The sequence below is a fragment of the Belonocnema kinseyi genome, chromosome 4 (assembly GCF_010883055.1).
Source record: "Belonocnema kinseyi isolate 2016_QV_RU_SX_M_011 chromosome 4, B_treatae_v1, whole genome shotgun sequence".
NCBI classification, from domain to species: Eukaryota; Metazoa; Arthropoda; class Insecta; order Hymenoptera; family Cynipidae; genus Belonocnema; species Belonocnema kinseyi.
Genome location: NC_046660.1, coordinates 113,848,628 through 113,873,828, shown reverse-complemented (window position 1 = coordinate 113,873,828; position 25,201 = coordinate 113,848,628). Strand labels below are relative to the sequence as shown.

The 25,201-nt window shown below is 33.2% G+C and overlaps 1 protein-coding gene across 2 annotated transcripts in view; it reads right to left on the bottom strand.

Annotated features, from left to right (window-relative positions):
* Positions 1-25,201, bottom strand: part of LOC117171352 (methylglutaconyl-CoA hydratase, mitochondrial) — a 193,006-nt gene that overhangs the window by 79,664 nt on the left and 88,141 nt on the right. The window lies entirely within an intron of this gene.

Sequence of the window (25,201 nt, the reverse complement as noted above, 5' to 3'; positions counted from 1 at the left end):
TGTTCCTCTATGAATCGAAGGATACCCTAAGGTATATTTTCTAAAAATTTTATTCAAAAATTCCAAAAACTGACGTACGGAGCACGAGTTGAAGTGAAAAACAGATTAAAATCGACTTTTTCAAAAAAGTAAGTTTTTTGGCTTTACTTTCTAAACTAAAAAAGTTACAACTTTTTGTCTTAAGAAAAAAAGATGCGCAATCAAATTTTACATCCATATATATCTTTTGAAAATTAAAATTCGAAATTTTTTTCTAAAGCCGCCAGGGGACTTCGTTTTCGCACGAAAAAATTTTATGTGCCCTTATTGCATCCGGACCCACAATTTTAAACTCGTAACAAAAACTTGCAAGATTTTTCTTCAAAAACCCTGACTTTTTCCGGATTTTCTGGTCTTACTTGATCTACGGCTACCCTGAACTAATATGAGTAACAACAAGTAACAAGCATCTTTCTCTATCAGGTACGACTTTAACCTTCATAACAATTTCTATAATACATCACATTTCATATTTTTTATTTATGGAAGAAAATAAAAATAAGAGTTAATTTACTCACCTTGAGGAACGAATGTATATTTTGAGACTTTTTTTGCTGATGAAGAGAGGTAATCTTTTATTAAATTTTCAGCAGCAGCAAGCTGATCTTTTGACTTGTTTTCATGTTTTAATTTTTTCCAAATTTCATTCAGATTTATCTGTGCCTGCTGCGGTGGTAATTTAGGATGACTTATTTTATATGCACCGAATAGTCTTTTGTAAACATCGCCAATATTAGCCGACATTTTGCTAAAAAAAGCAACTTTACGTTTGATAAAATTTTGAAACGAAAAAGCGTGCTCGCACGTGCATCGTGTATCACATAACCGAGTACTTCCCCGTACAGTCATGACACAAACAGAGATCAGAGATGACAATTTGATTCGTGTATAAGCTAGGTTCGTTTCTCGCTCGCCAGGTTTCTTTGACGCGTAAAGTTAAATTCCTACTAACTTTCTGTACAATTACTGCGAGCTTCTTTGTTTCATTTGCGAATTTCCGAAAATTACGTACATGGGTCAAATACCCCCCCCCCCGTAACAAATCGTAACGGAATCTCTCGACCCCTCCCTCCCTTGAGCTGCTACGTAATTTAAGTACGGTCCCTTACCAAAATGTCGTCCTAGAGCATGTAATGAAACACTTAAATGTCTATAAATTTAAACAAAGTCCGTTTTCGCCCGAATAGCCATTTAACGGCATTCGAATGCACTGATTGTATTCGATACATCCGGTCGGATAAAGCATTAAATGGCATTCGAATTATTTGTTAATTCAAAGGCATTGAACGACATCAAAATGATTTCAACGAAAACTGTCGAATGCTAAGGAGCGCATTCGGGTAAAGACGGAATTAGTTTAGACTTGTAGGCATTAAAATGTAGATTTTTTCCAATGCCATATAATCTATTTCAAGATATACTCTCCATTTTACAGAGTTTTTTTTTGAGGGTTTAAGTTCTATAAATACTAATGTTGTCGCATTGAAACAGTTCAATTTTGAAAATTAAAATCTGATACATGATTTAATTTTTAACAAAAGATTAGAATCGCCTTTTAAAACGAGTTATTGTTAAGTTATTAATACTCGAACTACAGTTTAATTACAAAATCATTAAATTATTTATGTATATTTAAAGTTGATCAACCTAAAACATTTTTTATACAAAAATTTGAAGTTAGGACGCTCATAATCTTTATTTATTTCGATTCTTCAAAAGCTTTATTTTAAAATTCTTTGCATTGAAAATTTACAGTTAGAAATAAAGAGCTAAAATGGAAACTTTTTAAAATAAAAGATTTTAGAACATTGCGCACTGTGTATTAAATGATTTCATAATTAAAAAATTTAACAATTGAACTTAACATTTGTAACCAATTTTAACCAAACTTGTTTTAAATTATCATGTCATCTGAAATTCGTAATATTTTAAGAGATTGGATCGATTTTTCTTCTAAAAAATGGTCACACTCCGGGTCACAAAATAAATTCACTGTCGTTTCCGGTTTAAAAAAAAATCATACTTTCAAGGTCAAACCACCACCCTGATTTTGTAAGTATTATATAAAAATATGAATAACAAAAATATTTTTGCACACATTTAAACCAATATTTCTTTTATTAATTGTACGAATTTTTAATACAGAAAAATTTAAAAACTACAAAAATCATTTGCATTTACTTAGGAATTTTGCAAGCTATTCACCTTTTTACATTTGTTTATCATTACCCAAGTGCGAAGTCACATACGGCCCAGCATTGGCCCATAGCCGGCAAAAATATTGCCGAAGCTCGGCTGCCATTATCGCGGCAATGACGAAATGATAACTATGCCCTGCACTTGACAGCCAAGGTTTGGCTGCCACTGTCGGCCCAAGTCTGGGTACCAGTATCGGATCAACCTGGATGCCAGAGTTAATTCAAAAACTGATAAAAAATCATTGAATTTCTCTTAGGACGCATTTGCTTTATCCATTAATTTTTATATCCATGCGACTGCATATCGTTCGAATATTATTTATAAGTTCAAGACTTGAAATTTCATTTAAACATCTTGGTTAATTTTAACGACTACTGCTATAGTCTAAGTCTAAGGATATGGCAAAAAAGGTATTTCAAAAATAAATATTAATTGATTGCAAGTACTTTGAGTATAAATATTAAAGGTTCTGTTTAGATTGAATACATATATTAACATTTTGAACATTATATTATAAAATATAATGTGCCCGTTTTTTTTACTGCCGACCGCTGGTTCCTTTCTTTGACCCGTGGCCAGGTGCCATCCAAGCATTCAGAACTAGGGGCCGAAGAATGGCACAAGCGGTCGGTAGTAAAACAAAAAAGGGCCCCCCTGGCTTTCTGTCATAGTTGTACATTTTTGTGCTTTTAAGCAACAATTTTTCTTATTTTTTAAATTTCTCAACTGCAACTGATTCCCAACAGTTTTCCTCATACTCATGAATTTTTTCAAATTTTTTCCATCGCCCCTTGTATAAGAAATAATGCTCTAAGCTAGACTGTTCTTAAATGTACCCAAAAATCCTTATTTTTTGTACATTTTTCAGTCTGTTAAGCACAAACATTTTTTTACATAAACGTCTTCAAGCTCATTAACGTACAACACTTTCAGCTTTTAAATGACTGTGTTTTTGTTGCGCTAGCATTTTTTTTACTGAGTTGTTAAGCTTCAAAGGCAGATGCCTATAGTTTTCTCGCCGATAGTAAATCTATCACCTATCAGTCCGAAGTGCTAACCACTGCACTAAACCGACAAGTTAAAACTTCGGGAAAAAGCCATCCTCATAAGCTACTGTTCAGAAAATTATTATTATAATAATTATTATTTATTACTCTGCGATGTTACGTAAATGTAAAAAACACGAATTGTTAACAGGAATATCAATACAATAATTTTTAAATAAATAATTTTAATCGATAAAAATTTTTCTTCGCGTAACATTTCGTTTTTTTCCGTTTTAGACTACTGTCTAACTTTTTACAATGACAGGAAACATAATTTTTTATAAACATTTAACATTTCTAATGACAGAACTTAGAAATTTCATCGTAAACTTGGACAATTGTTGAATAACAAATTTTTTTATCTTCCGTGCAAGATTTGTTTTTTAGGTGCTAAAAGTGAGACTTGGCGCAATAAAGTGCCGATGCTGGGCCAAGCATCGGTGGAGGATCGGCAAATATAAGTAGACAATATAGGTTACCAGAACTGGCTCCACATTGGGCTGATTTAAATAAAACATGGTTCGCCGTGGTAAAAGTGACACTTGGCCCAGGAATGTGCCGTCACTGGGCCAGACTTTGGTGGAGGATCGGCACATTTAAATAGCTAATATAGGCTGCCAATACTGTCTCAATACTGGGCCGATTAAAATTCCGATATTGGCCCAATATCTTTAGCCGACTTTTGGCTGCGAAAATTAGACCAACACTGGGCCGTGTATTCAGCTCAGGCAATTTGCACTTGGGATACAGATAATTAAAATTTTTCAATTCGAGACTTCATAAAGTTTTAAAACTTCATAAAATTTTCCCTGATTTTTATAATATTTGCATGCTTGTCAAAAATTTCTTCGCCATGATTCAACAATTTCACTGTATTTCAAAGATTCTCAAATATATCAATATATTTCCAATATATTTATTTGGTTTCGTACCTAAAAAGGAGGGTCGACAATGGGTAAATGTGACCATATCGATGGGTTCTACGAACATTATTAGGCTATTGTTCCCTTACTGGTAAGAAAGCGTTTATCATCTTATTGCAAATAAGCTTTTCTATCTTTCCGCTATGGATAAGAATTAGGCTAACTTTATTTTGTATAAAATTTAGTAAACACGTAGAAGTGTGAAGAGAAATAAAAATCTTTAAATATTTCTTGTTTTGAAAGTTATAGGAGCCTAAATTACAATGCAAACTGTAATACAATATACTGGAGTTTTGAATTCGTGGGAAACGTTCCGAAAAATAATAGGTTATTTATTCCTTCTGAAAACTTAGCTAAATGAAGTTAGCCTAATTCTTATCCGTAGCGAAAAGATAGACTAAAGCATCGACATATAGAAATAGACCAATAATGCTGTGGGGAGAACTGTAATGGGCTCTAGAGAGAGAAAAAACATATGAGACGTAGGCCTATCTCTTTCTAGATAAAGCTGATTGGTCGAAAATATTTTCGTTGGGTGAAGTTTGGCGCAGCACAGGACCGTGCTTTGTGTCGCGAGTGCCCCAATAATGACAGTTTTGACAGTTTCAAGAAGAATTCAACGTTACCAAGTTTTTAAAATAATCTATCTCAAACAGCTTATTTTACATGAATGTTCTTGAAAATTCAATTTATTAATACTACAAATTTCTAATGTATTGTTTACCTTTTTTTTTTAATGAACCGTACATAATATTTAGGCAATAACCGGGGCTCCAAATCACTTGACAGAGTCCTGAAATAGATAAAGGCAGGTCTACGTCTCATATGCTTTCTCTCTCTCTAGAGCCCATTTCAGATTTCCCCAAAGCATTACCGGTCCATTTCTATATGTCGAAGGACTAAAGCTTATTTGTAATAAGATGACACACGCTTTCCATAAATATAAAGCGGAAACGTATGAGAAAGAATAATCTAGCTTTACCAACGCTTTTTCCTAAAATAGAATAGTATCGTAGGCTCAGAAGAGATAGCACTCCCTCCCTTTCTAAGATAAGGGATATCGCCTGTACTCTGGATTCCAGGGACCGACCATGCAGGGCCTGGCAGACTGATTCATTCCTTGCTTGACTGCTACGGCTGTAACTTGTGTTTCAATTAATAAACTATCTGGCCAGGTCTACGAATCTGTGTCAGGACAACATTAAAATAAAGTGACTTTTTATTCAGACCGTCACATAAATTGGCGATCCATGCCAGAATACTTTTGATTGATACGTCATTCTTATAAAGTATCAATAAGAACCAATCTACGGAATTTAATAATCAGGAAAACACATACTGAGCTAAAATAAATACGCTCACAGTAGTGATTCCTTGTCTTGCAAACAATACAAGACTAAAAGGCGAGATGTCACCCAACCAAGTTGGCACCTGGAATTGCAGAATTCACGCACTCGGGAACCCACAGCTGACCAGAACGAGAAGATCTACTGCAGCAGCCACCAACTGTTTTCCCTGGGAATGTCAAGTGAGTAAAAAGAAGAGGAAATATATTTTGTCTATAGACAAACTAAAAGGAGTGTTCTGTCACGACTCTCCACGCCCACGTAAGGCTAGTCGACTACGCGAGACTATACCTTTCGTTAATAAACGTTCATCGATTGATTCACAATATTTGGCCAAGGTTGTAGCACTTTCGTTTTCAAATAGTGAATTTAAATTAGAAAATAGTCACTGGCTGGACGGCTGACGTCGCCACGGACTATACGCGTATGCGAGTAAATTCATGTACCGAACGATATAGAGTTTCAATAACGTGATGCGACATAACACCTGACACCCGTTAACATTGGTAGGGAAGTAAATAATTTAGGTACACACTTATACACACTCAATAAAAGAAAGACACCATGGCGGACGAAATTAAGAAAACCACACCTGCAGAGACCAAGAATTCCCGAGAAAATCAAATTCCAACCACTTCAAGAATAACAAATAATCCAGAATCACAACTTTCAATAACAAACGCAGAAATATTTCAAATGTTACAAAAATTATCAGACCGGATGACTAATATGGAACTTGCAATAAATAGCCGTAAGGAAGAAATACGTTCCATTGCAAAGAATTTGGATTTGGTTACGTCGGACGAAAGTAAGACGGAGAACGATGCAGATTCTGAAATAGCCAATGATGACGCGTTAATAGGACGACAAAGATTGTTACAGGAAAGAGCAACAATTGAAAATGAAGAGATCCTCACAAGAGACAGGCTTTCACAGCGGTTAAATGATAGAATTGAAAGTAGAACAGCATTAAACGAAACTATCCCTGCAAGGGACGCGATTAAATTAATTAAAAAATTTAATGGACAAGACGATATGGGAGTTGAACCCTTCATTGCTCTTGTGAAGAGAATTGAAAGACATTGCACAAATCCAGGAGTTTTATTGGACTGGATCATTGCAGAGAAAATCGAGGGAGAAGCCGAGAAAGCAATTCGCGTTTTATCGATAGAAAAATATGATGATCTTTTTAAAGCCCTTAGAACTAATTTTGGTACAACAGGATCGCTGGAAACACATCGCACGAAATTTTCACAAATAATTCAAAGAGCGGGAGAAACCACGCATAATTCCAACATAAAGTTTAACCAAAGAATGCATGAACTGTTACATGCTGTACAATAAAAAAATCCGCAAACAGACGAAAGGAGAATTTGTATAAAAAATGAAGAACAAACTATTTTAGTAAAATACACTGGGTTCTCTACAAATGAGGGATATTTTCACTACAATCGCCTACCGATGGGACTCAAGAATTCGCCGGCAATATTCCAAAGAATGATGGATACAGCATTAAGAGGACTAATCGGAAAAAAATGCTTTGCTTACCTAGACGACATTGTTGTCTTTGGAAGTACACTTCAAGAACACAATGAAAATCTGGTTATCCTATTTGAACGCTTGCGGGCTACCGGACTTAAACTTCAACCGGATAAATTTAAATTTCTTCGGCCAGAACTAGCATACCTAGGGCATCTGATCACAGAAAATGGAGTGAAGCCAAACCCCTATAAATTATCAGCTGTCCAAAATTTTAAAAGACCCGAGAATCAAAAAGAAGTCATGTCCTTCTTAGGCTTAGCCGGGTACTACCGAAAATTTATAAGAAACTTTTCTACAATAGCTAAACCACTAACTGAATTGACAAAGAAAAATCAACCCTTCAACTGGACATCGACTTGCGAAACAAGTTTTAAGTCATTGAAAGATGCTCTTTGCTCAGCACCGGTTCTAAGGTATCCAGACTTTAAGGACACATTCACGTTGACTACTGATGCAAGCAACGTCGGGCTGGGGGCAATTCTATCTCAGCAGCGACATCCAGTTTGCTACATCTCAAGAACACTAAATGATCCTGAGCGAAACTTTACCACTACCGAAAAAGAACTTCTAGAAATCGTCTGGACAGTTAAGCGCCTCCGTCAATATCTTCTCGGACGCGAATTCGTGATACAAACAGACCACCAGGCTTTGACATGGCTTTTCAACGTGAAAGACCCTTCTTCCAGGTTAATGAGATAGAGATTTCAATTAGAAGTGTACATGTACAAGGTCGTATACAAAAAAGGGAAGGAAAATACGGCAGCTGACGCACTTTCGCGAATGCATCCGATTCAAGATAAAAATCTTTCAGAAAAATCGCAGTAGAATGCAGAAACCGATCAGATAGATTACCCCTAAGAAGTCGATGAAACCGGAACACCAACGACAGGTGTAGATAACGAATTGATTTCTGAAAGATTGCGAAATCACGAATCGAAAGATGAAAAAGAAATCCCCAACGAGTACGCCAACTGGAAAAAAAACCGTATGCCTAATAAGTTGAAAATTAAACCGGTAATTAACGGGAAGAATTGGATTAAAATAAGCAAGCAAAATATTTTCTCTTTGCTGAGGATTCAACTACCAGAATACAACGAAGAGGAATGGGTGAAACTTCTCTACACCAAAATTAAAGACTTCATCAGAAACAAATCCTGGAGTACATTTAAATTTCACATGGAGAATCCCTTAATTAACATCACCGAGCGAGTCCGCATCGGAGATATGTTAAATTTCTTACTTCAGAACAAATTCCCAGAACACACATTTTTTCTGTGCGAGCGACCTGATAAACAATTAAATGTAGAGGAGAAGCGAAATCTATTGAGGGAAGCACACGGAAATGTGGCTACAGGTCACTTCGGCGAAAACAAAACTATCAGGAGGGTACGCGAACAAATATCATGGGAAAATATGGAGAAAGACGCAATTGACTTTGTTAAAAGATGTCAAGTATACCAACGCGAAAAACTGACTCGGATTCGTCCCTAAGTCGAAGCAGTCATCCCAGAAATACCATCTCAACCAAATGACAAGATCGCAATGGACATAGTTGGTCCATTACCGGAAACAACGTCTGGGAACAAATACATCTTATCTATTCAGGATGTGCTGACGAAATATATAATCCTTGTTGCAATAAGCGAAAAAACGAGCGAGAGCATACTAACCAACCTGCTAGATCACTACATTTACATCTTTTCCTCTCCAAAGCACATCTTAACTGATCAAGGCGCTAACTTTGTATCGGAATTGGTCAATAAATTTGAAAACCTCTTCAGAATTAAGCACGCCAAAACAACCGCTTTCCATCCACAAAGTAATGGAGCACTGGAGAGAACTCAAGGAACAATTAAAGATTTGTTAAAGACTTACATGGCCGATAACGAGACGGAATGGGATCAAAACTTGAACGTGATATGCTTAGCATTCAATACAGCAGTTCACGAGAGCACAGGACTCACGCCGTTCGAAATGACATTCGGAAGAAAAGCTAACTTACCGTCAGCTTTAGCAACAACCACATCAATAATCCACCAAGAGCTATTAAACATTTGGCAAAAAAGACACGAAGAATATCTGGAAAAAGGAAGAGCTGCCATTCAAAAAACACAAGAACGATTAAAAAGGTAGCAAGATGCAAAAATAACCATCAGTAATCCTCTTTTTGAACCAGGAGATTTAGTCCTATTGCATAACGATAGCAAACAGACAAAATTGGAAAGCGAATGGCTCAGACCATACACAATATGCAAACGCGTTCGTTACTCTGATTATGAAATTTTATACAATGATCAACATTATACAGTACACGCTAATAGGCTGAAGCCCTACTACCAATAGCTTGATCGGTTCATTTTATGATTTTTTCAGTATGAATTTGGCTTGGATATTCGTTTCACTCGTCTCCATCTCATCCCCTAACGTTACTTTGACGTCACTCAATGGCTCCAAGATCTTCATTGAAGACCTCGGTTCAGCAAAAATCTTTCATACTACTTGGCGACTCATTTCATCCGTCGATACACACACCATTGACAAAAGATACGAAGAAATAAATCATTTGTATAAATCCGTCTCAGAACGATGTAATGTATGCTTGGAACAATTTGAATTACAAACCTTAAAATCTAGAATTGAGCGGCTAAATACTCGAAGATTGTTACTAAATCAGTTATTAGGAAAGAACCGGTACAAAAGCGGAATTTTTAATTTTGTGGGAAGCATCTCCACGACCCTTTTTGGAACATTATCCGAAAGCGATTTAGATTATATCAACCACGAGCTTGACGAACTATATTCCGGAAACAAAATTCTAAAAATGTCACTCCAAAATCAGACTAAGGTAATTAGGACTATTTTAAACTCAGCCGAACACGATGTAGATTCCATGTTTGCGAAAAGTAAAAGCATTCTGTACGCTTGTAACAAGATAGCCAATAATACGAACGAGAACATCGAAAATATAATAATAGCTAATCAGATAACAATCATGTCAATTGTTATATCGGAATTAAGCGAAGACATATCGTTATTAATTAATGCAATAAATGACGGAAAACACGGAATTATACATCCTCAAATCTTACCTCCGAGCACACTCATAGAAGGATTTAAGCAGTTTGATGATGAAAACAATGAAAAACATAGTATTCAGTTAGTAGAGGAAAATTACCAATACTTAATTGATATTGCTGAGATAACTGTTTTGTTGATAAATAGTAAATTCATTTATTCAATTCAAATTCCAATAATGGATTAGGAAAGCTACAAAATACATCACTTAATTCCGATACCAGTACGAAAGGGGGACAATTTTGTCGCAGTAATACCCAATGAAAATTATGTAATGATCAACGATCAAAGAACTCTTTACATCCCCACGTCAGAAAGCGATCTTAGCTACTGTAAATTTCTAGGAACTATTAGGATTTGTAAAAGAAAGAACCCTAGCTATCTCTTAGCAGAAACGAAATCATGCGAAACACAATTGATTAAAAACAGCGTTAGAATCATAAACAACAAAATGTGTCAGGTTAATGTAATAATTATTGATCAAACGGTATTTTACATTTTACAAAATGAGTAAGGGGTATTTATGATTCCTAACAAGGAAGAGATCGTACAAATTAACTGTGACAATTCCAACTATGAAAAGTCAATAACAGGAGTAACCTTGATTAGAGCCCTGGATAACTGTATTCTACATACAGAGTACACTTTTGTCAAATTGAGCAAAACTAAAGTAAAAACTAAAACGCAATTCCTTTCTTAGAATCCGATTTGAATCTAGTAAGACATGAATTCCTGCCCTTAAAGGGACAAATAAATGACCAGGAATTATAATTAGCTGGAAAACCTTTAGATGAAATAGAAAATGTTTTGAACAGAGTACAGAGTATTAGACGATCTCATTCTTGGAAAGAAAAGGCGACGTACACTCTTTCTTACTTAGGCTATACTTCGTTGATTCTCATCACACTTTTTGCATTTATAAGTGCGGAGTCTGCGAATTATTGCGAAAATCTATTCCGAATCTTTGCATAAATTTTTGTTGCACCACCAATAAGATAAACAATGAAACGACACCACATGTAGTAGTATATGTACCAGCAAGTGCGCCTACGATGGACTTAGAAAGTAAACTAGATAATAAACCGATTAAATTTAGAAGGAAATAATCTGTATAGCTACGAAGAATTTCAGGAGAAATTCACTCTAACAGGGGAGGTGTAAAGCGGGAACGTATGAGAAAGAATATTCTAGCTTTACCAACGCTTTTTCCTGAAATAGAATAGTATCGCAGGCTCAGAAGAGATAGCACTCCCTCCCTTTCTAAGATAAGGGATATCACCTGTACTCTGGATTTTAGGGAGCGACCCTGCAGGGCCTGGGAGACAGATTCATTCCTTGTTTGACTGCTACGGCTGCAACTTGTGTTTCAATCAATAAACTATCTGGCCAGGTCTAGGAATCTGTGTCAGGACAATATTAAAATAAAGTGACTTAGCATTCAGACCGTCACACAAAGTCCTGAAATAGATAAAGGCAGGTCTCTGCTTTTTCTCTTTCTAGAGCCCATTTCAGTTCTCCCCAAAGCGTTACCGGTCCATTTCTATATGTCGTTGGACTAAAGCTTATTTGTAAAAAGATGATACACGCTTTCCTAACGAGACTGGAACAATAGCCTAATATTCAAGTACTTGAAGTTACGAACGTTCATTTGAACGAAATTTAAAAAAATTATTTTTTAATTTCTTTTTGCTTAAATCAATTCGAACATTTTTTAAGGGGTTACCTACCCTTACACATCAGTTATTATTTAAACCTGCCTAATTCAAGTTTGATTGTCGATATTTGAAAATATAAAGACGTCAAAAATTCTCTTCTTTATCTCACTACTTAAAGAGTGGGTGAGAATGTTCGGCAAGACCCCTAAAAACCACCCTTAATATATCCTCACCTAAAATGTTAAAAATGACAAGTTTGATTGTCGATATTTGAAAAGACAAAAACCTCAAAAAATCTCTTTTTCTATCTCACTAATTGCAAAGTGGATGAGAAAGTTCGGAAAGACCCCTAAACCCCACCCTTAATATATCCACATCTAAAAAGTTAAAAATGACAAGTTTGATTGTCGATATTTGAAAATATAAAAACGTCAGAAATCCTCTTTTTTATCTCACTAATTATAGAGTAAGTGAGAATGTTCGGCAAAACCCCTAAAAGCCACCCTTAATATACCCACACCTAAAATGTAAAAAATGACAAGTTTGATTTCGATTTTTGAAAATACAAAAATTTCAAAAAATCTCTTTTTTACCTATTACCTCAAACATCGACAATCAAAATTGTCGTTTTTACCATTTTAGGTGCGGATATATAAAGGGTAGTTTTTAGGGGTCTTGCCGAACATTCCCACCCACTCTAAAATTTAGTGAGGTAGAAAAAGAGAATTTTTGATGTTTTTATATTTTCAAATATCGACAATCAAACTTGTCATTTTTTACATTTAAGGTTTGGATATATTAAGGGTGGTTTTTAGGAGTCTTGCCGAACATTCTTACCCACTCTCTAATTAGTGAGATAAAAAAAGAGAATTTTAGACGTTTTTATATTTTCAAATATCGACAATCAAACTTGTCGTTTTTAAGATTTTAGGTGTGGGTGTGGCATGTTTGAATAATGGGTGATTTGTAAGGGTATTTAACCCCTAATAAAAAAATTTCGAAAACTTCTTCCGATGGAATATCATTTTTTGTCATCCTAAATTATTTGGGCAAAACAAAATTCGGGGGAGAAAATCTTTAATTTCGTTCATATGAACGTTCGTAACTTCAAGTACGTCTAATATTCGTAGAACCCATCGATATATATGAGCTCTCATCTAATAATGCAACGCTGCTGAAGGCTGGTGACCTCAGCATAAAACAACAAATAAATATAACTCACTCAGTTCCAGTTCTGCCCCCCCCCCCCTCACCAAATAACCGACGTTGGGTGGAACTGACGTTATGACTAGACTCCACCATACGACGAATCACTGCTTAACTTGGACATGATTTCGATTCACAAAATAAACATTTCAAATGAAGGTGATATTTAGGCGAACAATTTAAGCAATGAATAATACAAATAATGAAATAGTCTCGAAATAGACTGAAACTTTATTTAAAAGGCATGCACACGATAAATGTGAGTCAAGTTTCAGGCGATGAATGGAAACTGGGTGTTTGGAATGCTAGAGTGGTGAATGATCTTAAGATAAGAGAATTACGAGAAACTATGCACGTAAGGAAACTAGATATTTTATGTGTGCTTGAAACAAAGAAAAAGGGATGCAAAAGTAGAAACATAGAAAATGAAGTGTTCAAAGGTGGATATGAAATATGGTCTGAAGTAGATAGTTTATCACATGCTGGGCAAGGAATGGTAGGTTTGATTATGATAGCCGTGCACGAAAAGAAACAAGCGTATCTAAGGAAATTGAATATCACAAGCCTTAGCGATGAACACAGAAAAAGAGTTTAAAATGACTTTAGACACAAAAAAAGTAAAGTTAAACTACTAAACAACGAAATTAAATATAAAATAGAACAAAAGAGAAGAAAATACAAAACGACTTTGAAGGAAGCATAAAATGGGTCTATAAAAGATGAAGGAAAGCAAAAGTAAAAAGTTTTCAGCGTGAGAAATAACATGAGTTTTTGGGAGATGAAGCTATTGGGCACCACTACGGTGATGTAGAATACGATGCGTTAGAAAACTCAATTGAGAAAGTATGTTTCATTGAGGTTAGGGATATAATAAAGAACTTAAAAAACGGTTAGGCTTCTTGTGTAGACATTAATAAGACATTTATCACTAGCGACTCGAACAAATTTACTGCTTAATTTGAGTTTAACTTTTAACCATCCCCAAATTCGCCAAAGAAGTTTCACTTCCCCCGCCTGATCAAATCAGGTAGCAACGTTTTTTAAATTAAAAAAATACATCATAAGGTTCATTTTTAGCAGAATTTTCAGAATTTAAGCCCTTTTCTCCATTTTTGATACAGAAATACATAAAAATTTACTTTGAGATTCATCACATTGGGGGTTTTGCCCATTTTCGTAGATGAATAACTCGTAGGGTCGTAGGTCTTGCTTTTATATTTCTCAGAAAATCCCGCTTCGGCCCGAGCCTTTGTCTACCGAAATATCGATTTTCAAAATAGCCCTAAGGAATGTTTTTTTGAAGTTTGTTGAAAGCAGGTAAGAACTTTACCTCGATGAACCAAATTACAAAAACAGCAGTCTTTAAAGATATTTTGAAACATTTTTATGAACCTTTGGCATTTTGAAAATCAAATTACTAAATACAAATAAAGTATATATTTTGATCAATTAATGTATTAAATAAGTTTTTAAAAAACTGCATTTTATTACAGTTAAGTACCAACAGTTTGTTCAATTGGGTCATTAGGTCACAACCGACTCGGAGAAATAAATGTGGAATGACCCAATATTTTATCTTGATAATGTCACTGTCCATTGCAATGTGAGTGCGGTCAATATGAGATGTATTTACATACAAAAAATTACGATAATTTTTTTAAAAAACAAAAAGAGCCTAATTTTGTAGACACATAATTTTTCTTCTGGGTTCTTTTTTTGCTACACCCAGAATACAGTAAAGCTAGGAAAAATTTGGTCCCATCTTGATTAGTGCAATTTTGACAGCTGACGGTGTTGAAGCAGACATTTTCGCTAATGTGCGGATCCGGGGTCAAACCGGACATTTACGCTCTAAATTGGAAAGAACTTCGCGCTCAGTGCAATATTGAGATAATCTATGGTAAAATTATTTGTTTCCATATTATGTTACCTAGTTTCGGTAATTATAAACAAAATAAAGTGCTTCAACAAGCTTTGGTGTCGGACCGGACATTTTTTCAAGAAATTCCAAATTATCCATGTTTGAACACAGTAATACTTCGAAAATTTTAGAAGCACACCTTTTTCTTCGATGTAGTATCTGTCTGACGCCTAAATATAATGAAAAATCGAAGAAATCTGAACCTGTAAGTGGATGCACGCACTTTCCACACACATATAGACTGGATAATTTGAATCGTAAATCCGGTGAAACTACTTTGAGAATGTTTGGTAGACTCTGAAATCAAAGCATTATTTCAAATCTATTAAATTTTAGTAGCCCATGCCATAAAATGATCTCCAGTACAAAGTTTAAGCCATGGTTATCGTAATTTAATTTTCTTAAAACGCGGGGAAAAGCAATTGTCAATATAAAATTGTAATATTCATTATTATGTATAGTAGACCAAATCATCGAATATTATATATATATACCATCTTGAACATTTATTTGCACTAGTTGGAAAATATTCAACATTTAAATTGAGTTCTACATTTAGAATGCATCATGTGTGACTTTGAGACAAAAGATTCTCGATCTTCCATGGCTTAGTGACTTATTAGACCGGAAAATAATAGACGTGGCAGACATTCTTACCGGCCCTAATAAAAAGGAGGATCTTTTTTCGCCAATAAAAATATATAGTATTTGTTATTACAGGAAATAGACCTACTTATTGAAAAATAACTATAAAATCAACAACAAAAAGCAATTACTTTGAAAGTCATACCACGATTTTATTTTATAAGATTTCTATATTTAAAAACTGCTAACTTTTTGCTTGACTCTCTGACAATCTTTCGAAATGCACGTGTACTAATAGTATCATTCATGTTCATAGCAGCAGATCTCACGGTGTAACTTTCACATTACAAGATAATAATAATCAATTATTCTATATAGCTTCGCTAAACACTGAACTACATCAGAGCGCATCCTGAATATAACATTAAATGCACACAAGTAAACCTTAAGGATATTTTTTAGAACGAAATTGGGTAAGAACGCTGACGACAGTTTTGACAAGTTCATCAAACGTCGTTAATGTGTTTGTGAATGTTAATGTCATTGTCAACTGTTTGTAGCGTTTTAGGTCACTGAAAGATAAAATTATCATTAGGGTTTTCTGCGGCAGTGAAAACCTTCATAGAATAATTCAGAAATCTAAGATTGGCTTATTTTGCTTATCGGTTATTACCCGACTATAATTTTATATTTTCTTAATCAAGAAATGCCGTAACGGGTTAAACCACTGCAGAATTTTCAAAAAAAATGTAATTTTTTTGCTTAAAAGGTGTTATAGGGTCTTAAAAATAATATACCAAAAGATGGAGGGCGGAAAAAATGTCTCAATGACCAAATTTTCAATTCTGTTTCAACGCCTCTCAGGCGTGGCTCGGTGATTTTGGGGTACTTAAAGCCATGTGACAAGTGGGTCACGTGACTAAATTCTTACAATATCGACACTTTTCTTATTTTCAAACTTATTTTCACACGAAGCACCATATCGAGTTGAAAATTTGGGATAATAAATCAGAAGCACTAAGGAAGCTGAGTCAGCTCATGAATTATAATAATTATGAAAAAAGTTAACAAAATTATTTACAAAAAAAACTTTTTTAATAATTATACAAATTTAAGATCGGACTCACCTTTCTTAGTTTTAAAAATAAGTTGGGAAATACAAACAGTGTCGGTCAGGTAGGAATCTGGCCACGTGACTCACTCACCACATAGCATTAAAACATTAAACGCGTTTTTCTCGAAACTACTTTTTTTGAACTGGCCGGAAACATAACTCTAACAACTCCTCACCGATCGATTTGAAATTTTACAAATATATTAAAAATTGCTTTCTCCGGCGACGTACGTATGATTTTTTGTATATTGCATATTTTTGCATAAAAACAATTTGGTATCCAGGGTTTTTGCATTAAACAATTTTGGATCCAGGAAAAAATTGCAGGAGTTAGCTTTCCCGCCGTGGACACCTTAAAAAAAAACACCGACGGAGAAATGCTGCGTAGCCGCCATATTGTCTCATAGGAATTTGAAAAAAATATTCTCTGTACTTTATTACTATAAACATATATACATAAAAATATACATATAAAATATGTATATTAAATTAAGCCAATTTGCTTGAAACCGAGTTTTCATAAGGAAAGTTTCCAATTTTCCTATCTTCATTCGAGCCTGTATCCCCCTGCCTCAAAGAAAAACACGATAAAGCAAATTTAATTTATCTCTATCAGCGGAATTTTATTATGTATAATGTAAATTTTTCCGTTGAAATATTTGCCGAGGCACGAGATGCATGACGTATATTGTATACGTGAATATTCCAATATCACGTGCAGCAGACGAAAAGAACGAACTACTGCCGCCATCCTTTTATATCTTATCTGATAAAATGTACACATAACACAGTTGTATGTGTGTTTAAACACTGAAATACAGGTTTCGTTTTTCACATTTCGTATACTTTGGAGTTGTTGTTTGACCTTGAAGTATTTAAATTATTCAGAGAAGTATTATTTTTATATTTATTTTATATTATATTAATTTTATAATCAAATAAAAATTAAATTAAACAAATAAAGGAGGCCTGTTTTCTTTTTTCTACATTAAGAAATTAAAAAAAAATGTTTTATATGCAAATAACATGCAACTTCGTTCGGTTAAACTTATATTTTCAATCTTTTTGAAAAAGTAAAGTCGCACCTTTCTTAATAACGGTAATCTTAATAAAAAACATACAAAAAATATTTTTATGTTGCAATTAAAATCATAATTTTCATGTCATAATTTAACAATAAATCTTGTAAATGTCAGGGTAAATTAAATCATTACACGTACAGGTTCAGGGTATAGCCACGATTTTATAAATGTCCGTCTGCCGCATCTTCCGGTGAATATTCGTGATTTCTTCCGGTGAATATTCGTGATTTCTCCCGACTGATTAGAAGAAAAAATATTTCTCTTTAAGAATTCACAGTTTTTTCACATATATGATCAATAGCGGATGTCGATAAGTATCAGCAAACCTTTCTGCAATGCATACATATATGCGTTTTATTACACACTAGCAATAAAACCATGCGCGCAAATCGCGCGTTTTCGTATTTGGACATTTAATCACTAACACGAAAAATATGCAAATTTAAAATTATATTATTAAAGCAATTTTTTAATATTATGTTTTAAATATTTTTGAAATAATAATTCGTAATTAATAATTTCGTATTGAACGCGCCTGAAATTTAAAAAAAAAATACATATATATAAAAAACAATTTTGGACAATTGAATTAAAAAAAGGAGTTAAATTGTATATTTTCGAAGACGAAGAGCTGCAAACTAAACAATTCAATTTTGAAGTGAAAAATCACGAAATTGTATGATTTCAGATTAAAACTTTAAAAATAGGTCAATATTAAAACTTTGAAAATTGAAAATTTTAAGATTCGAATTTTGGAAATTGGGTTCTTTAAAATTCAGAGGAATTGAAATGATATTATTTACCATTAAAATCGTTCAAAATTAAATAATTAAGAATTGAAAACTTAAGTTTGAAAATTTTTTGATTCAAAGCGATTAAAGTTTGACAATTTAATATATATTGAAAACTAAATCCAATCTTTCATAGTAAAAGCTTCTGAAATTTTAGAATTAAAAATTGTTATTACATAAAAAATTATTATTTAACATTAAATATAATTAGACCAATTTTTCTATGGTCAAAAAATGAATTTAATTATTATTTTACAAAATTGTTGAAAATAAATAGTCATTTTAGATGTGAAACATTAAAAATGAACAAGTTTCTACTCTTCAACTTCAAAATTTAAACCAATGCAAACTTCATTTAAAACTGAAAAATATTCGTTACAAAAAATTGTGATATTAAGACTTTTTTTAAATCAAAACCTTTAAAATTTCAATTATTTGAAGTAAATGTAAGTCGCTTAAAAATAATTTTAGATTGATAATTACACTTTCCAAATTTCAACCAATTCTTGTTAATTCCAAAATTAAAATATGAAAGGGAAAAATAAAAAATGTAGCGTTCTACATGTACATTCAAAACTCTAAAATTGTAACCATCTAAAATTACCGAAATTAATCATTTACTGAAGCATTAATTTCAGATAGTTTAATTTTAATCTTTTTTGATTTTGAAGTCAATTTTTGATTTTGAAGTCAATTTTTAATTTTTTAATTTCAAATCTTCCTTAGAAATATCAAATATTGTTCAATTTGAATTGATTTATTAATTGAAATCTTCAACTAAAATGGGACAATATTAATATGACATTGAAAATTAAAATGAAGAATACAAAAAAGGTTTGTAATATAATTTCATTTTTTGAAATTGTACATTTGGTATTTTTTGTATCCAAAACTATTAAATTTAAATCTAACAATGAAGGTTTTTAATATGAAATTTTGGAATATTAATATTGACAAATCTTGTAAACCTTTAAAGTTTTATTATTCGAAACACTCTAAAAATTATACACTTTCTAATTGGAAACTTTCAAAAATTAAAAAACGTGCGAATTATAAAATACAAGAAATCTCCCGGTGTAATATTTCTCTCCCCGCTTTATCCCGATTTTCTCCCGTGCAAGTTTCTCGCGGATTTCGGTCGGTTCTCCCGATTTTCCCGGGTGGGCAACTCTGAGTTTGAAAGGTCTTGGTAAAAAAGTAAAGTTTAATTGAAAGAGAGTTATAAATTACTTTAATTACTGCAATTTCCCACTGATTTTTAAGTACAATATAATGTTGATTCCAAAGTTAATTCGATTTTTAGTTGCAAATTAAAGTACTGAAAATGAATTTTTCGGAATTTTTGCACTTTTATGGTAATTAAGTATGTGAATGGGAAATTAGTCTTCATATCTGTGTGCAGTAACAATACAAATATAGTTCAATGTCAGTATCAAGTAAATGCACGTTTTTATTTGCATTTTATTACAAATAGTTCCTGTTCACCTTTAGTTTAATCTAATTTTATGCAATATATGCACAAAACGGCTAGAAAACCAGAAGGAAGTCCTTGCAGAAATAATTGATTAACATTTATTTTTCATACTTTCTAATAAAAGAAGAAGCCAAAAAAAGTTGAAATTATCATAAAAAATTAAATTTTGTAATTCTAGGTTGTCTAGCGTTCTCTAAGCCTACGGGTTAGTCCCGCTCAGACTATACCTGTTACAAAATTTAAAAAATCTCAACTTCATCTTTTGAAATGTGTCTAAGAACTGGGGTAATAAATAATTTGTACAACAGATCACTGGATCCTAATAAGAAATGGGCGGAAAACTGTAGACTATTTAGATGCAATGCTTTCAGTTTAAATAAAGGGACTAGGAGCGAAGCGTCGCTCGCCCTTTTCTCTTCTCTAGCCAAAGAGTCTCAAAAGGCAGGTCAGCCTCTTCTCTCCACAGTCCTCGAGTAGAATGACTAAACTTGGTGTCATGAGTTTCGTTGTGGGGAAAAGAGAAGTGATCTCGGTGAGTCTCTTAACGGAATGGTTGAGAAACTTGTGGCCAGCTGTGGTGAACCTCGAAGTCTTCAATGCGCAACCCGAAACTCTCAGGAGAAGCGTCGCAATGCTTGAATTGAATATTGCAGCAAAGACGCGGTTCTCGGTTGCCGAGAGAACTTGCAGCGAGACTGGACGCTGCTCGAATCCTCTGCATTGAAGAAGCTCGCGGCGAGCTTCGCGAGCCTTGCCGAGAACAGTGGTGTAGCCAGGGGCGGCACTTGGGTTCCCGAAACTAAGTTTTTTCATTATTCAATTCCCTTTTCCCCCACTATTTGCCTATAAATAAATCCGAAGCCCCCTTTGGAAAAAAATCTAAGCCCCTCCCGAAAAAAAACCTATTGTTATTAACTAAAAATCTCAATGAAGAAAATCTATTTTTTCTTAATTTTTAAATTAATTTATGGCATAAAGTAAAACTTTCCCCTTTCGTGATATTTTTTATCACGACCAGCCATTATTTATTTATGGTGAAAAGTTTTATTTGTGTAATAGATTAATACAAAAGTAAGAAAAAATCGATTTTCGATTCGTTATGGTAAAATTTAGATATATTAAAAAAGGTAATCGCTAGTAACTTGAAAATTGTGGCTTTTAGGGGAGGGTGTTTTTATAACAAACATCTTGTTTATAAAGCCATAAATAAATAATGTCTGGTCGTACGAGAAAATACCACGATAGTGAAAAGTTTTATTTTGTGCCAGATTAATAAAACAATGAAAAAAACCGATTTTCTTAATGGAGCTTTTTAGTTACTAACAATAGTTGTAAACAATAAGCGTCAGATATCGAAAGTGCTACAAAGATAATTACATTCTTTATGACTAAATTAAGGATATACAAAAAGGTAATCGCTATAAATAACTTGAAAATTGTACCTTTTAGGGGAGGGTGTGTTTATAGTGTATACATTGTTTATAAGGCCATAAATAAATAATAGCTCGTCGTACGAGAAAATATAAAGAGAGTGAAAAGTTCAAACATGTGGCAAGGATTAATAAAAAAATTGAAGTCAATTCTGGTAATTGATGGTCATTATTCATATAAATTGTTATAAACAATTTATCTATAAAAAATTATGAACAACGAATTATTTTAATAATGCTAGATAAAACTTTCGCAATAATTTGAAGCAACATTATGACACTGGTTGATGTGGATGACTGTTTATTGATAAATGAAGAGTCTAAACGGTTTCCTTTTAAAAATAACAATTTTTTAACAAAAATTTAAGGAAAGAAGTTTTTATTTGATCGGAAGATTTCTTTTTCTTTTTAAGAGATCTATCTTTGATACAGACAGCATACAAGTTTTAAATTTTTCTGAATTATACATTTTGAGGTAACACTGTGCCAATATGGCAATTTTGTATTAGAAAATCATTTGTTGGTAACGCTTTACATTACAAACGGTTCGTCGTACGAAAAAAGTGCAAGATGCAAAAACGTTTTATTTTTGCTCAACCATGTTAAAAATTATTTTATACCGTTTTTTCCGTAAATAATGAAATTGTTTAAAAAAATTTTTAAACGAAAATTGACCCACATTTCGAAAACCTACTCAAGAGATTCGTAAACATTGGCCTTTTTTTGATCTTTTAAAAAAGGGTAGTCTCGGGGACCTATTAGTGCATGCAAAAGTGTTAGTGGCTACCGGAGTATAAGGAATAAAACATACTCTATATTTCAGACCTCATTGAAGTTTGCAACGCTAAAAAAAAACGAATTTACACAAAATTTGTTTTGCGCGAGACCTAAAATTTTAAAGTTCTAAATGGATCTATTTGATAATCAAAGGTACCCGCAAAACTTTCACTCCCCTAGCAACTTCGGAACATACCCCAATCATTCCCCTAAAAATTTAAAAAATCATAGAAAATGACAGAACTTCTAGACGCAAAATGTTAGTATTGATTATAACATTTAGTGTTTCAGTTGATGTCCAAAGATACTAAAAAAAGTTTAATTACCTTATCTCTTCCGGAACCTGAGATAATAAAAAATGTAAAAAAATGTCAAAAAATTTCCTAAATTCCAGACCAAAAATATTATTCTTCATAATTTTTCCATTTGATGACTGAAGGTACTAAAAAATGTTTCATTCTTTTATCACTTCCGGAACACCCTCCTTTTCAACACCCAATATAATAACGAATCACAAATGTTGTACATTACATCGTTGCTAATTGCACCGTTTGCATTTTGAAATTCTTGAAAGAAATTATTCGACTGATTTCACTGAGTAAAAAAGTAATATCTTGTAGCAAATGTAATCATTGCGGCACCTTATAGGAAAAATGTAAAGTTTTCAATTGACTGAAATTGTGTTAAAATTAGGGGAAATTTATTTATTAAAGACCGCTCTCTCTCTCTCTCTCTCTCTCTCTCTCTCTCTATCTCCCTGCAAATTATTATTCATTAATGATTTATTAAAAAATATTAAACCCCAAAAAAACAGTTTCTTAAAAAAAAAAGACAGAAAATTTTGTAACCAAAGAGGTGAAGTTATAACTGAAATAATGTAAGTTTCAGTTTAAAAAAATAATCACTTTTCGTTGAAGCAATTAATTTTTGACCCAAAAACCAGTATTTTTATAAAGTAGTTAATCTTTTAACCCCAGGCGTGAATTTTGTACTAAACAAACAATTTCCTAAAAATATTAACATATTTTCTACAAGAAGGTTAATTTTCCAAGAAATACTAAATTTTTGGACAAAAAAGAAGAATTATCAGCTGAATTAATAAAATGTTTACTTTAAAAAATTAATTGTTAACAAATTAATTTTTAACGCAATAGATTAATTTTTAGCCAAATAGTTCAATTATGAAACAAAAAGCCGAACATTAAGCCAAATAATTGAATTTTAAACCAAATAATTGAATTTCAAACTAAAAAAAAAATGAAATAATAAACTATGAATTTGAAAGAATTTGGTTGACTTTTTCATCTATCTTTTCTTCAATTATTATTTCTTGTCTCCAATCAGCCGAAAAGGGAGGTAGTTTTGAAGTCTGGTTTTGTAATTGTGAATCTTTTTCATGCTCATTCAGCATTGAATTATTCATGAAAAAATATATTTATGTTCAGTCTTTAATGAAAAGTAATAACACTTCGAACCGAAGAGATGAAATTTGACCTGGCTAAATTTATTAATCACTTAAAAATATAATTTAAGAAGAAAAAACAAGAGTTTTCAACTAGAGATGAATTTTTGAAAAAAATTATATGAATTTTCAACAAAATATATAAATAGATTAATTACAGATCATATGTAAAATAAAAATTTAAAAGTGAAGTTAAAGTAAAGCCCACAAATAATGTGATGTATTTAACTATATAGCGTGTGACGCAGTGCCATCTAATGAAATTTATATTCTGCTATATGAGCGCCCCGAACAAAGAAACTCTTCTCCTCCCGTAATCAGCCTATAGATCAAGGGAACGCTTCAGATATCGAATAACGTATCTATGATACCAGCAGGCGCTCGCTAGTGGTGAACTCGAAATGATTTCAGCTTGCGGTCCTGATCAGTGAGCTTCGCCGCTTTCGTGCGTTCACGAAGAAGCTCGCACCTGGCAACGTCGAGTTTCCCGGTGGACTCTCGGCGACTCAGTCCCCGTTCTCGCGAAGCTGGCGAAGCTCGCATAGAGCATCCACGCTCGTAACGCTGAGAAAATATAAACAGGAGAAAATCGGGCGAAGATGGGATTTTTCGCTCTTCACGCATTTCACTCTCAGTCACTTTAAATCCAAGACTATGTAAATTGAATGGAAAACAAACACGGCCGTCTACATTTTAAAATCGTTAAAATAATAAGGTATACATTATAGTTTACCCAATAAACAATATATTAATGGCAAAATTAGGGAAAATAAATAACATAGTTTCAAATATAATTTTTTCGAGAAGCAACCAACACATTTGTAAACATCACGGAAAGTAACCCAAATTAAAAAAAAACATCTTGATACATCAATTTGCTCCTGAGATATCCGTTGAAAAAATTGTCCATTTTTTACTAACAAGTGAGTTGTTATGAAAACTGATTATACTTTTGGGCTGAAGTTCATCACACTTCTTACGGATGTTAAGGCACATATTTTCTGAAAGTTCGAAACTTTTTAATGAATTTCTTACTAATTCAAAAAATGAACAAACCTTAATGTGCGACGCGCAATTTTTTAGATATTTTTAAGAACTATAATTTTCAATTAGGTTGGTTCAATTTGTGTGGTATGGCCGGTGTCACATTTTGAATTAAAAGCCCTATAAACTATAATTGAAATGTGATTTCGATGTGTTTATTTTTTAAGGTGAAGCTTACATTATCAGGGAACATATTTGATTACTCCAACCCGCTTTTTCATTACGTCATTGTCTTACATTTAATTAATTGATGGATGTACGAGGGTAGTTCAATAAGTCCTTAGAATGACCAACAGATGGCGCGTGAATCGCTCCAAATCATCTGTTTTCAGTCAGCACCACTCCCGACTAGATATATGGTGCAGTCACAGTCCACATCTTCTGAGAATACGTGTTTTTATAACCAATTGAAAAAAAAAATTGTTCGTTAAGAAAAATGGAAAAAAACGAGTTCAGAGCGGTAATCAAACATTTTCATTTAAAGGGTTTA